The sequence below is a fragment of the Mycteria americana genome, chromosome 3, assembly GCF_035582795.1.
Source record: "Mycteria americana isolate JAX WOST 10 ecotype Jacksonville Zoo and Gardens chromosome 3, USCA_MyAme_1.0, whole genome shotgun sequence".
Classification (NCBI taxonomy): Eukaryota; Metazoa; Chordata; class Aves; order Ciconiiformes; family Ciconiidae; genus Mycteria; species Mycteria americana.
In genome coordinates, this window is record NC_134367.1 from 6,282,317 (window position 1) to 6,294,742 (window position 12,426).

A 12,426-nucleotide genomic window follows, 5' to 3' on the forward strand; every position below is an offset into this window, starting at 1 on the left:
CATCACCTATATGCAGCGCAAGGCTGGTGGAGAGCTATGGTCTACACTCGCCTGGACACCTGCACGTCACAGCTTTCATGAAAGCTGAATCTCTCCATCAGAACAACCTCGCTCACATCTAGTATCTGGCATTTGCACTCCAGCATCTTAAAACAGGCGCAATATTTTTGAAAGAAAATTATCCATCAATGGAAGTCTCATGAAATCAAAGTCATTAACCATTCTAAAGGTTTACTGGTTGCTCTACTTTTGGTCCCTCTGTATCTGACTTTTGGCTGTATTATTTTTAAAACTTAAAGCTGTTAATTCCAAAATGGTGTCAATGGGGCCCAACGTTGGCTCACTGAACATACCTTATCATTACATGCATAGAAAAATAAAAAAAATGCGGTTCCAGTCTTATATCATTACAGTGAAAGACAGCTTGCTATGCTTTCAAATATTTCCTCAGGCCATTTCTAAAAAAATATTCTCTCTCCTCCTAAACATGAGTTTTTAAAATAAGAAAAATGGTATAGTGAAACATATTCACTGTAAATGAAATAGCACAGGCTAAAAATAACACTACAGTTTCTTATAAAAATAGTGACATTTTATTTACTAGCAAGATTCAAAACTTCATAGGCGACTGAATATATCAGTTATTTCCTTACAAAAGAATTCTATCCTGCAGTAAAATAAAACAATATTTTGTCTATAAGCAACTAAAGAATTATATAGTAGGTTGGTTTTTTTTAATCTAATAATGAAATTATATCCAGTATTTTTCAAACAGCATTTAAAATTTTAATGATATTAACTTTCAGCTTGATATGTGTAAGAGCACAAGAACTACTTGGGCAACATCTGAGCATAAGCCACTGTACGATACTAGTCACAGCATGAGGAAATTACACTCTGTATTTGTTCCCTATCATTTGCCTCTCTTGTTGAGACTATCAGCATCTCTTTAGAGATGGCTGTGTTTAATAATGTGTTGTACAACATCTCTAAAATGAGCACAACTCAAATAATTTTCTCCCTGTTATGCAGGAGTGCAGATGTACATGAATTATAATGACAGCTACTTCCTAGGACTATAAGCACAGCACAGCAAACAATCCAGTTCTTGTTAAATATTTTATAAACTGCAAATACCTGGATATTAGATAGGAAATACATATAAAAATAGAAATGTTTATTACCATATTACACTGGAATGTAAAATAATATTAAAGACATCTCAGATTCGAAACAAGTGCTCATATAGGATAAAACATAGTATATTTCTTTTTTTTAAGTTAAGGTGCATTAATAAAAAATGTAGTAAATTGACAGGGAAATTTACTTCTTTTTCAAATCACACAAGGTATATAAAACCAAACAGAATTCAGTTATCACAACCATAATATGTTGTTCATTCTTACTTACAGGCCTTTTAATATTTAAAAGTAATTTTTCTTTCTTTCTAAGACTTAAAATGCAAAATAAAACCATTATGTAAGAGAGAAGTAAACGCCTGGTTGCCACTATTATCACCTTGAACAGAAATTTATTTTGTTCACAGTTTTATTACCAAGCATTCCACACAGACAAATGAAAGGTTTTTGGTTTTCTTTTCCGAAGACGACGAAGTACAAGAACAAACCTCTGTTTTGGAGGCAGGATGCTGCCTCTACGTTGAGATGCCCTCCCTGTCTGCGTCTAGCAATCTCTCTCACAAGTCACTATCAGCTCCCTAAATGGCACGAGAAGGAGAAGAGATGCAGCCAAGATGCAGCACGTTGATCTGAGAGGGGACAGATATCGAATCTTTTTGCTCCATTCTGATGCTAAAGGATATGTCAGAGTTGATGCTGAAACACGAAGAAGAGAGATGTAAAATCAACTGCACTACTCGATTGCATAGAAAATCACGTTCCAGGTGCACCTACTTTCTTCCTCCCTCGCTTACACTCTTTCTACCTTCAAAAGCTATTTCTATCTCCGTTTGCCTCCGCTGTTTTCCCACGTAACTTCTGCCAGCTTCTTTCCCACACACAGAAAACTAGATACTGGCATGGTGGTTTCAGCAAAAAGTAAAAACCACCACACCTACCCACAGACGCTTCCTTTTTCTTTGCAATGGATACGGGATTTTTTTTAAGACACTCAAAAAAATTTAAAGCTTTGATACTTGTTAATCGTATTTGTATAGCATTTGATATGTTTCTTGACATCAGCTCTAGATTCTAACATGCTTAGAAGATAATACTCTGTAAGATACCAAACACAACCTTTTTTTCCCCCCGTTCTGCTACCAGAGGTAATAATTACAAATGCACAAGCAGTTAAAGTAGTAAAACCTTCCATTTTCTTCTTCACCTTTGCCATTGTATTTCTGCATAGCAGAATAAACACTAAACTAGGAGTCAAGGGGCTCAGATTTTTTGCCAAGTAGCAGAATACGAGGTAGGTTAAGAACCAAAAGAAAACCCTAAAAAAAAGGAAACCAAAATTTGGTGCCCTTCCTTCTGGGAACTGAACCTGAACTTGATGTTTTAATATAACTTACAAATTTCATTTCACATGTGCTTTGCTTTTAACGGTTCATTAGAGAGTCTTTTAAAGAACCTTCCATTCGCTAGAAGTATAAATAAGTCTTGCTATGAAACATATAAAAATTCTGTTGAAAATAGAAAAGAGCTGTTTCCCCACAGGTAAATACTGAAGAAATATAACAAAATATATCATTAGCAGTGCATCAAAACAGTAAAAGGATATGGAAAACTGTCCTGATAATAGAAGCATCTACCCATTAGACATGTCATACAACAACAAAGCCCTCTTAGAAGATCCAATTTCAAAGGTTTGTCCGTTTTAAGGAAACATTTTTACAAGGGAGTGATCAACTTACCCGGATTTTCACAGGAGGATTAAAATAGTAGCATAGAGGAAAAAAAAGACTGCTGCAGCTCTTTTATTGTTTACTTTTAGCTTCTATTTCTAATTTATTTAAGTTCCTGTAATGATGTTTCCAGGCTCATCAAAAGGGGTAAATGTCCAAGCCACTAAATGCCTACATGAAGTATCATGGCATACTATGTGTAAACACACACACTTGGCACATGCTAAGGTACAACGGCTACCCATGGTGCAGAGACCTACATTTGTAAGAACCTCAAAATCTTGGGCAGTTACAGAAATAGATAAAGCACTTTCTTTGCTCCATTTCTTAGGGTTTTAAATGCCTGCGAAAGGTATTGGGCCAGGCACAGCACAGGCTTGCTTCAAAAACCCTGATGCAGAGCTCTCCAGGTGGCCAGACCACCAGGAGAGCAGACTTTTGGAGACAGAAAGCTGCTGCAATCTCCCATCCTCCACAGCCTTGAAAAGCTGTCCTGGCCAGAAAGGAAGTATAACCAGGGTGGCTGGGAGTGCACTAAGCTAGAATAAATAGTTTCCCTTACTGGGGCTTCTATTGAGTTCATACCATAACAAAGCTGCCCCAACTCATGTGGAATTTACCACCTTGAATAAATGTGATGAATCTAGCCTAGGAAAAGTATAAAAGCAGTGAGGTAGACTGGTGGGAAATATGCTTTTTTTTCTTTTCTTTTCTAGAAATCCCTAACAATTTTCCTTTTCTGTTTCTACATGAAGGATTTGCAGCAGCAGAAATGGGACCTCCAGACTTGAGGAGTTGTTATGCATCTGAAGATCTCACATAGGGCAAGCAGATACTTCTTTCTGTCCTCAGCACAGAGATATTTATTTGCTCCTGCCTGCAACTGGAGTGGGACTGTGGGTCACAGGGGTCCATGTGCCTGCAGTGCCAGCAATGGGAAAGACCTGAGTGGGTGCACATTGTGTATGTGGGAGTGTAGCCGGTGAGTAGGATAAGGGGTTTGGGATCCACGTATCAAAGTGGCCATAAATCTGGGCTAGATACTGGAGAGACCAGAGGGTCTGTGAGTTGGCTACTGGAGGAACCAGGAGGTCCACACTAGCTGCTGGGGAGACTGTGGGGCCTGGGGCTTGTTCGAGAGACCTGTTGAGTGTGTGTGTCTGCCCGGGAGGATTGAGGCTCTCCAGCATTGAATGACTGAGCTTGAGGCTCCTGCATTCAGCAATTCCTGACTTAGGACATCTGTTGAAGTATCAGACTCAGACTAGGTGCGTCTGTGAAGGCAAGTAGTTGCACATGGAGAAACACACACAAAAACATACTGAAGAGATCCAAAAGAAATCAAAGGAGCTTGGAAGGTATTCAGCCAACACATAATGGGAACCTAGAGACTAGACTTAACTCACATGTAGACAACTACTTGCTGACATCTGAACCTGGGTGTCTGTACCAGCAAGCTGATTCCCACCCTGCATTTTTACCTGACCAACCAAGCAGAATATGATCAAGACATAATTGCTCACCGTTACAAATCTAAAACTAGGCAAGGATCCCATAAAATCACAGAGGACAAATCAACTACTAGATATATTTAGACTGGATAATATCTGGGCTCCCATCTCCTCAGTATTGTAAGAATACACAGTAAATTTCTTTTGTCAGCTGTTTGGCCAGAATGCACTTGGAATATGCAGCATATTAATTCTCAGAGATGTTTCCATACTATAAGCAAGTGTCCTCCTAAGTATATAAATTGAGACCTGACAGCCAGGTGGTGACAAAGAAAATCAGTTTTACAGTACTGAGCACAAGAACATCCAGAAAACTTCCAGCAATTCAAATACCAGAAGGACAAGCACTGCAAATCACTAAAAATCAATAACAACAAACTTCGGAAAATCAGTAATACAATACATTGAAGTAATTCAGCTTGGTGCCAGAAGAGGCTGACTCTGAAGACAAATATAAAAATATTGAGATCTGGTCCCTTAGATGACACAAAAAGGTTTCTTTCTGATAAGCAAAGGAATGAGCCTGTCCTTGCAATAGACGCGCCAGAGAAAATAAGGACAGTACCTTTTTCAAAGTCTCTAAAGCTAAAGCTAGCTCTTCTCTCTCCATTTTGTTTGCTACAGCTGTTGCTGAACAAATTAGGCAGAAGTAGAGTCTGAAAGGAAAGAGATGACTGGTGCCAAACCAGAAAATTGATTAGACACGCACAGGAGGACACATTGTAACGGAGAGTGGAAGAGGAAAGAAAGAACAAAATCCGGGAGGAAGAAATTGCCCAAAGTAAAACGATGATTGCAATAGGGCAAAGAGGTATAAACAACGAGGTCTGAAAATTATTTCTATTTTCTGTTAAGATACATTATATCGGAGAGAGATGATGTGACGGATTGTTGTTACGTAGACATCATTCCTTCCTCATACCGTCAGTGAATTTAGCAAAGGGACATTAATTTAAAAATTAAATAATCTTGCTTGCTTATTGCCTTAGCTTAATGAAAAAGGGAACAATTTAAAGCATTGAGTTATGTTAACTAACCAGCACATTCTACCAGCTCTACCTGAAAAAGCACTGGAATTTGTATTGCTATTTACATGTTTATCTGCTCACCAGGTAACTTCCACCAAAGCCCATGTAAAAAGAAAAGGTAATCTTAATTCCAATCAGAGTTCACAGTTAATATATTTATCTGCTTGGATTAATGAAACCAAGTTTACATAGGTTTCATACGTCACACTGAACATAGTTCTTTACCAGGATTTACTGTAAGTATGAGAGAGACAAAGTCAAACTGCAAGTTGTAGCTGCGTTAGCTTTTTCTTTAAAGTTTAGAAAAAAAATCATGTTTAAGTTACAATAAAAACAAGCATTCAAAACCTACAGCAATTTTAATACAGAAATTACAGAAATTACAAAAATTAGGGTTATTTTCTAAATTTTTTCTGCCACGACTTTCAGTGGCTAAACTTGGAAGAAAACACTAGCATTTTGCAAGAAGCAATTCTTGGAGATTCAGATTGGTTTGTGCTATTTGGCACATCAGTAACCACCCGACAGTGGTTTTAAAAAGCTTGTGTGGCAACTTCTAAATAACCTGCCTGCACTTTACACCCTCAGGGCTCCAGGGCTCCTTAACTCCAATTGCTGTGCACAGATTACAGTCCCACCGAGCAGATCACCCGCTCTGGGCAGGACCAAGGCAAACTGCGCTGCATGCACCGAGACGTGTTTGGGAGAATTAAACCAAGCAGTCAGTTGGTCTATCAGGAGAAAGGGATCAAATGGGAGAGTTCATTTCTCCATGACTTTTGACTTGTTGGGAGCGTTTACCACTCAGCACTAGGGGAGTTGTCCTAAATGTGAAGAGGAAACCAGAAATGCTGATTTAAGCGATATCACAGACTTCAGTTTGTGCAGTCCATATGCTCTATAATCAAGCAAGGTCTACACTAACGTTGGCAAATACAGCTTCTCCCTAATACAGGGGTGGTGTAAACTTACTAAGAGGTTGCACTAAGCCCATTACAGAAAAGTACTAACAAATTTAAGTGCCAAATTACATAAAAACAAAGCATACAGATTTTTTTTACATCCTCACAGAAAGAACAGTTGAAAAAGTAGACTCGGGATATTTTGAGCGTCCGTTTTACTCCAGGATGGCTCTCTTCCTGGTGCTAACTTAAGAGCTGCAAGGACAAATAATGAGGTCCCCTATTTTCAGCTGCACTGAGCTACTCCGTGTTACTCTGATCACTTTAGGATGCAGCCATGCTATCGTGAAACCCAAGAAGAGAGGAGTAGAATAGCCTCATTCTCTCATATGAAGATGCAAGAAGCCAACTGTGAATCATGCTGCCTTTTAAAATGAACCTATCTAATCTATATGGTTCCTCTTACGTCCACAATTAATGGAGAATGCAACAGGGCTCACAATTCCCAATTTCAAGCAGTCCTCTCCAGAGGACATTGGAAACCAGAAGGTATATGTTCATCTACATATATTACATGTAAACTGTAGGACCTGGGAGCACTCCCCAGCGCCCAAATCTGGGTGCTTCCTCCTGTCCATGACAAACTACATGGATTTGTTCTATCAACTATTGCTGAGTTTTACATCATTAAGCTCCCCAAGACATGTCTCAGAACAACACACAGAAAACCCTACATTTCCTATAGTTGATGGAGACGTGCGGATGCACACAGAAGTGCCTATATTTCAGGCACTAAATTCAGTGCCTTAATTCCAGTCAAAATCCTGCATTTTTAACACCTTTGCCACTGACTGAAAATAGTCCCAACTGCTAACCCTGCATGTATTTAAGTAAGCATGACTGACACAAGACTAGAACTTGCTCGTACATATACAGCTGCACAGACTAGGCAGTTTGTATATCGAAGTAGGTATGTAGGTAGGTATATAGATAACTGGCTATATAGTTTTCCGCTAACTGGATAACAGTCATTACATTATTTTGCATATAAAGTTGAGTTAATCAGTACTGACTTCAAAGTCTCTTCCAGCATTGCTTCTTCTACCAGCTCTTTTCTGTCTGTCCGTCCCATCCCGTCCCATTGTCCCCGGGTAGTATTCCTGTGTCTCTATAATGCTTGAAAGCGTTATTGATACCTTCTCTAACTCTTGGAGGGAGACCATACATTTTCCTTTCTTAGACCTACACTTTGCATGACAATTTTCTTGTCTAATAACTGAGGAATCTCTCTCACTACCCTGACGATGTCAACAACAGTAACTCCCCGCTCTCCTACTTTCATGGAGCCAGGTGAAGCTACAGGAATTTACTGAAATTAATTACCATCTACTCATTCAGCAAGTGGAGACGTCCTGTTCACTTGTTTAAATATTATAATTTTAACTCTAAGAATTTGATTACTAAATTATTGAATCTTTACTAAAAGGAACTCAGCTTAAGGAAAATACTTTTTCCAAAATGTGTATGGCAGTGAGAACAGCAAGCACAGGAAGAAATGGAAATGTCAGCTACAAAATGGGTTTTTTTCAGTATAAACTTAAGCCGTGATGATGTCTGCAGATATTGGAAAAGCATAAACAACAACAACAAGGAGAGACATTACATAATACCTTTAATTATTCAAAAGTACATTGTGATAAGTAAAGAGATAAAATTTAGAAAAGGAACATTCGGAGCAAATTAGAAGGAAAACATTTGGAAAAAAGAGCTAAACCCCTCTGTAACCATCTCAGAAGGAACAGAAGTTTTATTGCTGGAAACACTGAAAACTAAGCTTAACCAAGAACTGGGGAGTCTTGTGATGTTAAACAAGTACACAAAAAGAAATCTTGATTATGTAACTTAAAATACTTAAAAATGAGATATGATCACATTCTAAAATGGTATGTCACCTGCAACTAACAGGCAGTTGTTGGAACTCTATATTTGGAGTCTGAAATAAACTTCATTGATGCTTATAATTATTAAAATTCTAAAACCAGGAAGATACTTCATAATAAATAATTATTTTGAGCTTATTGAAAACATTAATGCTTACTTAACGGTCTCCACTACAGATACTTCTCAATTACTATGGTGGAAAGCAACATCCAAAGGCATCAGTCAAGTTCATTGTACCACTAAGCTAAGATCTAAACAAGGCAAGACCTTTGAAAGAGCAACTTTGTTCACCTAAAAATGGAAGCAACTTGTTTACACCGTGAGTTTTTAAATAGTAAAGTCTGCCAGACAGCAGGATTAACAATGTCTAACATCTTGCCAAATGAAAAGTCCAATTCTTCTCACATAAAGACAAACCCTGTCCTCAGTGACATCAGCATAAATCAAGAATAACACAAAATCCTCAGGGAATGAATTTCAGAGATGCTAAAGTCTCCCAACTCCATGGGAGGTCACTCTGTCTTGACTCAATAAAGTGTTTTGTTTAAGCATGAACCTTCTGAATCTTGTTCTTAAGCTGATCTTGAATGTTTTAATAACTTGTAGAAACCAAAAATATCCTCAATTTTCCCTTTAGAAACGGCAACTTTTGTTAATGTTTCTTTAAATACACTATAATATATGCAGTAAGGAATTTGTATCCAATTTTTGCCTTAATAAATTCATATTCATACCTGGAAAATTACTGTCTTGCAGGACAGAAGGGGAAAAAAAAAGGAAAAAAAAAAAAAAGATGCCACTATACCACTGCTACTCCATGAATCACAGAACAGGTGAGGTTGGAAGGGACATGTAGAGATAGGTAGTCCAACTCCCCTGCTCAAATAAGTTTCCTCAGGGCTGTGTCCCGTTGGGTTTTGAGTATCTCCAAGGACAGACACTCCACAGCCTCTCTGCACAGCCTGTTCCCACACATTTGACCAACCTCACAGTAAAAGTTTTTTCCTTATGTTTAAGTGGAAGTTCCCGTATTTCAATCTGTGCTCACTGCCTCTTGTCCTGTCACTGGCCACCACTGAAGAAAAACTGGCTGTGTCTTCTTCGCTCCCTCCCATCAGGTATTTATAGGCATTGATAAGATCTCCCTGAACCTTCTCTTCTCTAGGCTGAACTGTCTCAGCTCTCTCAAGCCTCTCCTTGTACAAGAGACGCTCCAGTCCCTTAATCATCTTAATGGCCCTTCACTGGCTTTCTCCAGTATGTCCATGTCTCTCTTGTACTGGGGAGTCCAGCAGTGGACCCAGCACTCCAGATGGGTCTGACCAGTGCTGAGCAGAGGGGAAGGATCCCTTCCCTCGATCTGCTGGCAACAGCCTGCCTAACGCAGCCCAGGATGCTACCACAAGAGCACATTGCTGGGACATGTCCAACTTGGTGTCCACCAGGACCAACCCCAGCCTTGTCTGCAAACCTACTTTCCAGATGGTCAGCCTCCAGCCTGTTCTGGTGGCTGGGGTTATTCCTCCCCACGGGCACAACTTGGGATTTCCCTCTGTGGAAGTACATGAGGTTCCTGTTGGCCCATTTCTCCAGTCTGCTGAGGTGCCTCTGAATGGCAGCACACCCATCTGGCCTATCAATTGCTCCTCCCAGTTTTGTATCAACAACAAACTTGCTGTGGGTGCACTGTGTTTCATCATCCAGGTCACTAACGAAGACATTATACAGTATTGACCCCAGGATCAACCCCTGGGGCACACCACCAGTAACTGGCCTCCAGATGGACTTCATGCTGCTGATATCAACCCTTTGAACCCAGCCCTTCAGCCAGTTTTCAGTCTATCTCACTGTCCATCCATTTATCTAATTCATCAGCTTGTATGTGAGGGTGCTACAGGAGACGGGGTCAAAAGCCTTGCTAAAGTGAAGGTAAACAGCATTCACTGCACCAGTTATTTCATCATAGAAGGCTATCAGGTTGGTCACACATGATTTCCCCTTCGTAAATCCATGCCAACAACTCCAAATCACCTTCTTATCCTTAACAGGCTCAGAAATGGTTTCTAGATGATCTGCCCAGGGATCAAGGTGAGGATGACTGGTCTGTCATTCCCTGCATCCTCCCTTCTTGTCCTTTTTGGAGACAGAAATGGCATTTGCTTTCTTCCACTCCTCAGGAAGGAACTTTCCCCAGTCGCCATGACTTCTCTTCATGAGCCATATCACACATAAAATGAAAGCAGAATACTGTACATTATGTTATTGGAAGAATAAATATGTAAATTAAAGTCTGATTTCAAGCAGAAAGTGTTGTAAGATTATCCGTACTTAAACTTTTATGACTACAGTTAAGACATGAAAAACGAATTCATGTATATAAAAACACAACTTAGAAAATGCATTCGAGTAAACTGTTTTTAAAATATTTTTCCTCCCCCACGGTCTATTGCTTTATGAACTGTCAATATGCAAAGCGTTGTCAATTTTGATGCAAGATGCTATACAGGTCTACTTCCAACAAACTATTTATAGGTACATATCTTTCAGGGTGAATATGTTTAAATTCCAACAAAATCTAATTTTCTAAGTTTTGCTAAAAGCTCTACAGAATACTCTTTGTGAAACATATGGTTTCACTGAACTAACTTGGTTACTCTTTGTAAACTGTTGTAAGTACAATACCCATTGGCTGAGAACGAGCGTGATTTTGTACAATAAGTAAATGCTATGGGCAGCTATGTTATCTAGGTGCTTTTAAAAGTCCTGCTTATTAACAAAAAACAACAGACTTCACCCTGGTTTGTTTGGGGTTTCTTTTTTTCTCTTATACTATTGTAAACACTTTCTAACTGCTGAAAATCAGCAAATTTATCCCAACACAAAGCTGTGGCAAGAACCCTTTTCAGTACCATTGTATACTAATCAGAACACACCAAACTCTAACAGTTAAGTGTCTTAAATTAATTTTACAAATCCTTATGACTGGCAAAGGAAAAAGATATAATTTATTCCAGTTGTATAACATAATTTGTTCCATTCGCTCATTCACAAAGGGTTTCCGTTTTTCAGGAAATAAATGAGACAACTGTCTTTCTAGACTATGCAGACTGGACTATGATCAGTCATTTCTGCTCTAGGAAAAAGTTCATCTCAACAATATACCCAAACACTAATGGAATTTAACAAAGCCGAGAGAGATGAATTTTCAGTCTGCTCTCATGAGGACAGGGCGAAAAAATGATGAGGAGAGCAGGAACTCAAAACATCATTTCATTGTATATATACATTATAAGTGTTAACCAACTGTGGAAATCCCTAGCTATTTTAAATCTAGATTAAAACCACAAGACAATTTAAACTAATCCACAAGATACAAAATATAAATGAGGATGAATGCTTCATGCTAATTTTTAGAGAAATAATATTATTCTTTTTATATTCTCCAAAACGTCAAGACCATTTTTCATTGTTTTAAAAATTCATATACAACTTCATGAATGAGATCTTTGGGTGTTAAAGGATGATAATTGCATCCAGTTCTCAACACACTTCCTTATCAGATGTTAACACATTTTATAACGTCAGTTCTTTTACCTTACTACCCTTCCTGAAGTCATTGCCTGGAGAAGGGAAGCAACTTGTCCACAGTTGGTCCGTGGCAGAAAAAGCAACGGTTATCCCCCTATGCTTCCCATTGCTGGGTAGTAACAAGGGTGCTACTGACAAATCAGGCTTTGCAAATTAGATTGATTTTAACAGTAAATTAGCAAATTAGATTTAATTTTGATAGTAAAACAAAATGATATGAAAAGTCCACCTATGCATGTAGAGAGCCTGTGTTCTCGTTATTCATCTTTGCAGTACTTGTGTCAGATAGATGTTGCAGTACTCCCTGTAATAATGGGGAGAAAAATAGAGGTGTCAAAAAACATAACCTATCTGAAAAATATGGAAATATTTGAGACCAAAAGAGCATTACCGATGTCAGCATTCCTCACAAACACTGCAAAATCTAACTATGAAATGAATATTTGCAGTATTTCTAGATAATTTTTTACCTATTTTTATATATATATATTAACAAAACTGCCGTAAAATACTCAGTGTGACTTTTGGATCACCAGTGGTCCACAGATCATAGCTTGGAAATCTGTGCTCTAAGTTACAGTTCACAACTG

At 38.6% G+C, this 12,426-nt stretch overlaps 1 protein-coding gene across 7 annotated transcripts in view; it reads right to left on the minus strand.

The window, feature by feature from the left end:
• Positions 1-12,426, minus strand: part of SUPT3H (SPT3 homolog, SAGA and STAGA complex component) — a 288,464-nt gene that overhangs the window by 145,940 nt on the left and 130,098 nt on the right. For 2 of the 7 annotated variants that reach the window (XM_075497785.1, XM_075497784.1), the window contains exon 3: positions 1,628-1,835. The exons of the other annotated variants lie outside the window; for them this stretch is intronic. The gene's annotated coding sequence lies outside the window, so the exon portion shown is untranslated. The remainder of the gene's footprint in view (positions 1-1,627; positions 1,836-12,426) is intronic. 7 annotated transcript variants of the gene reach the window in all.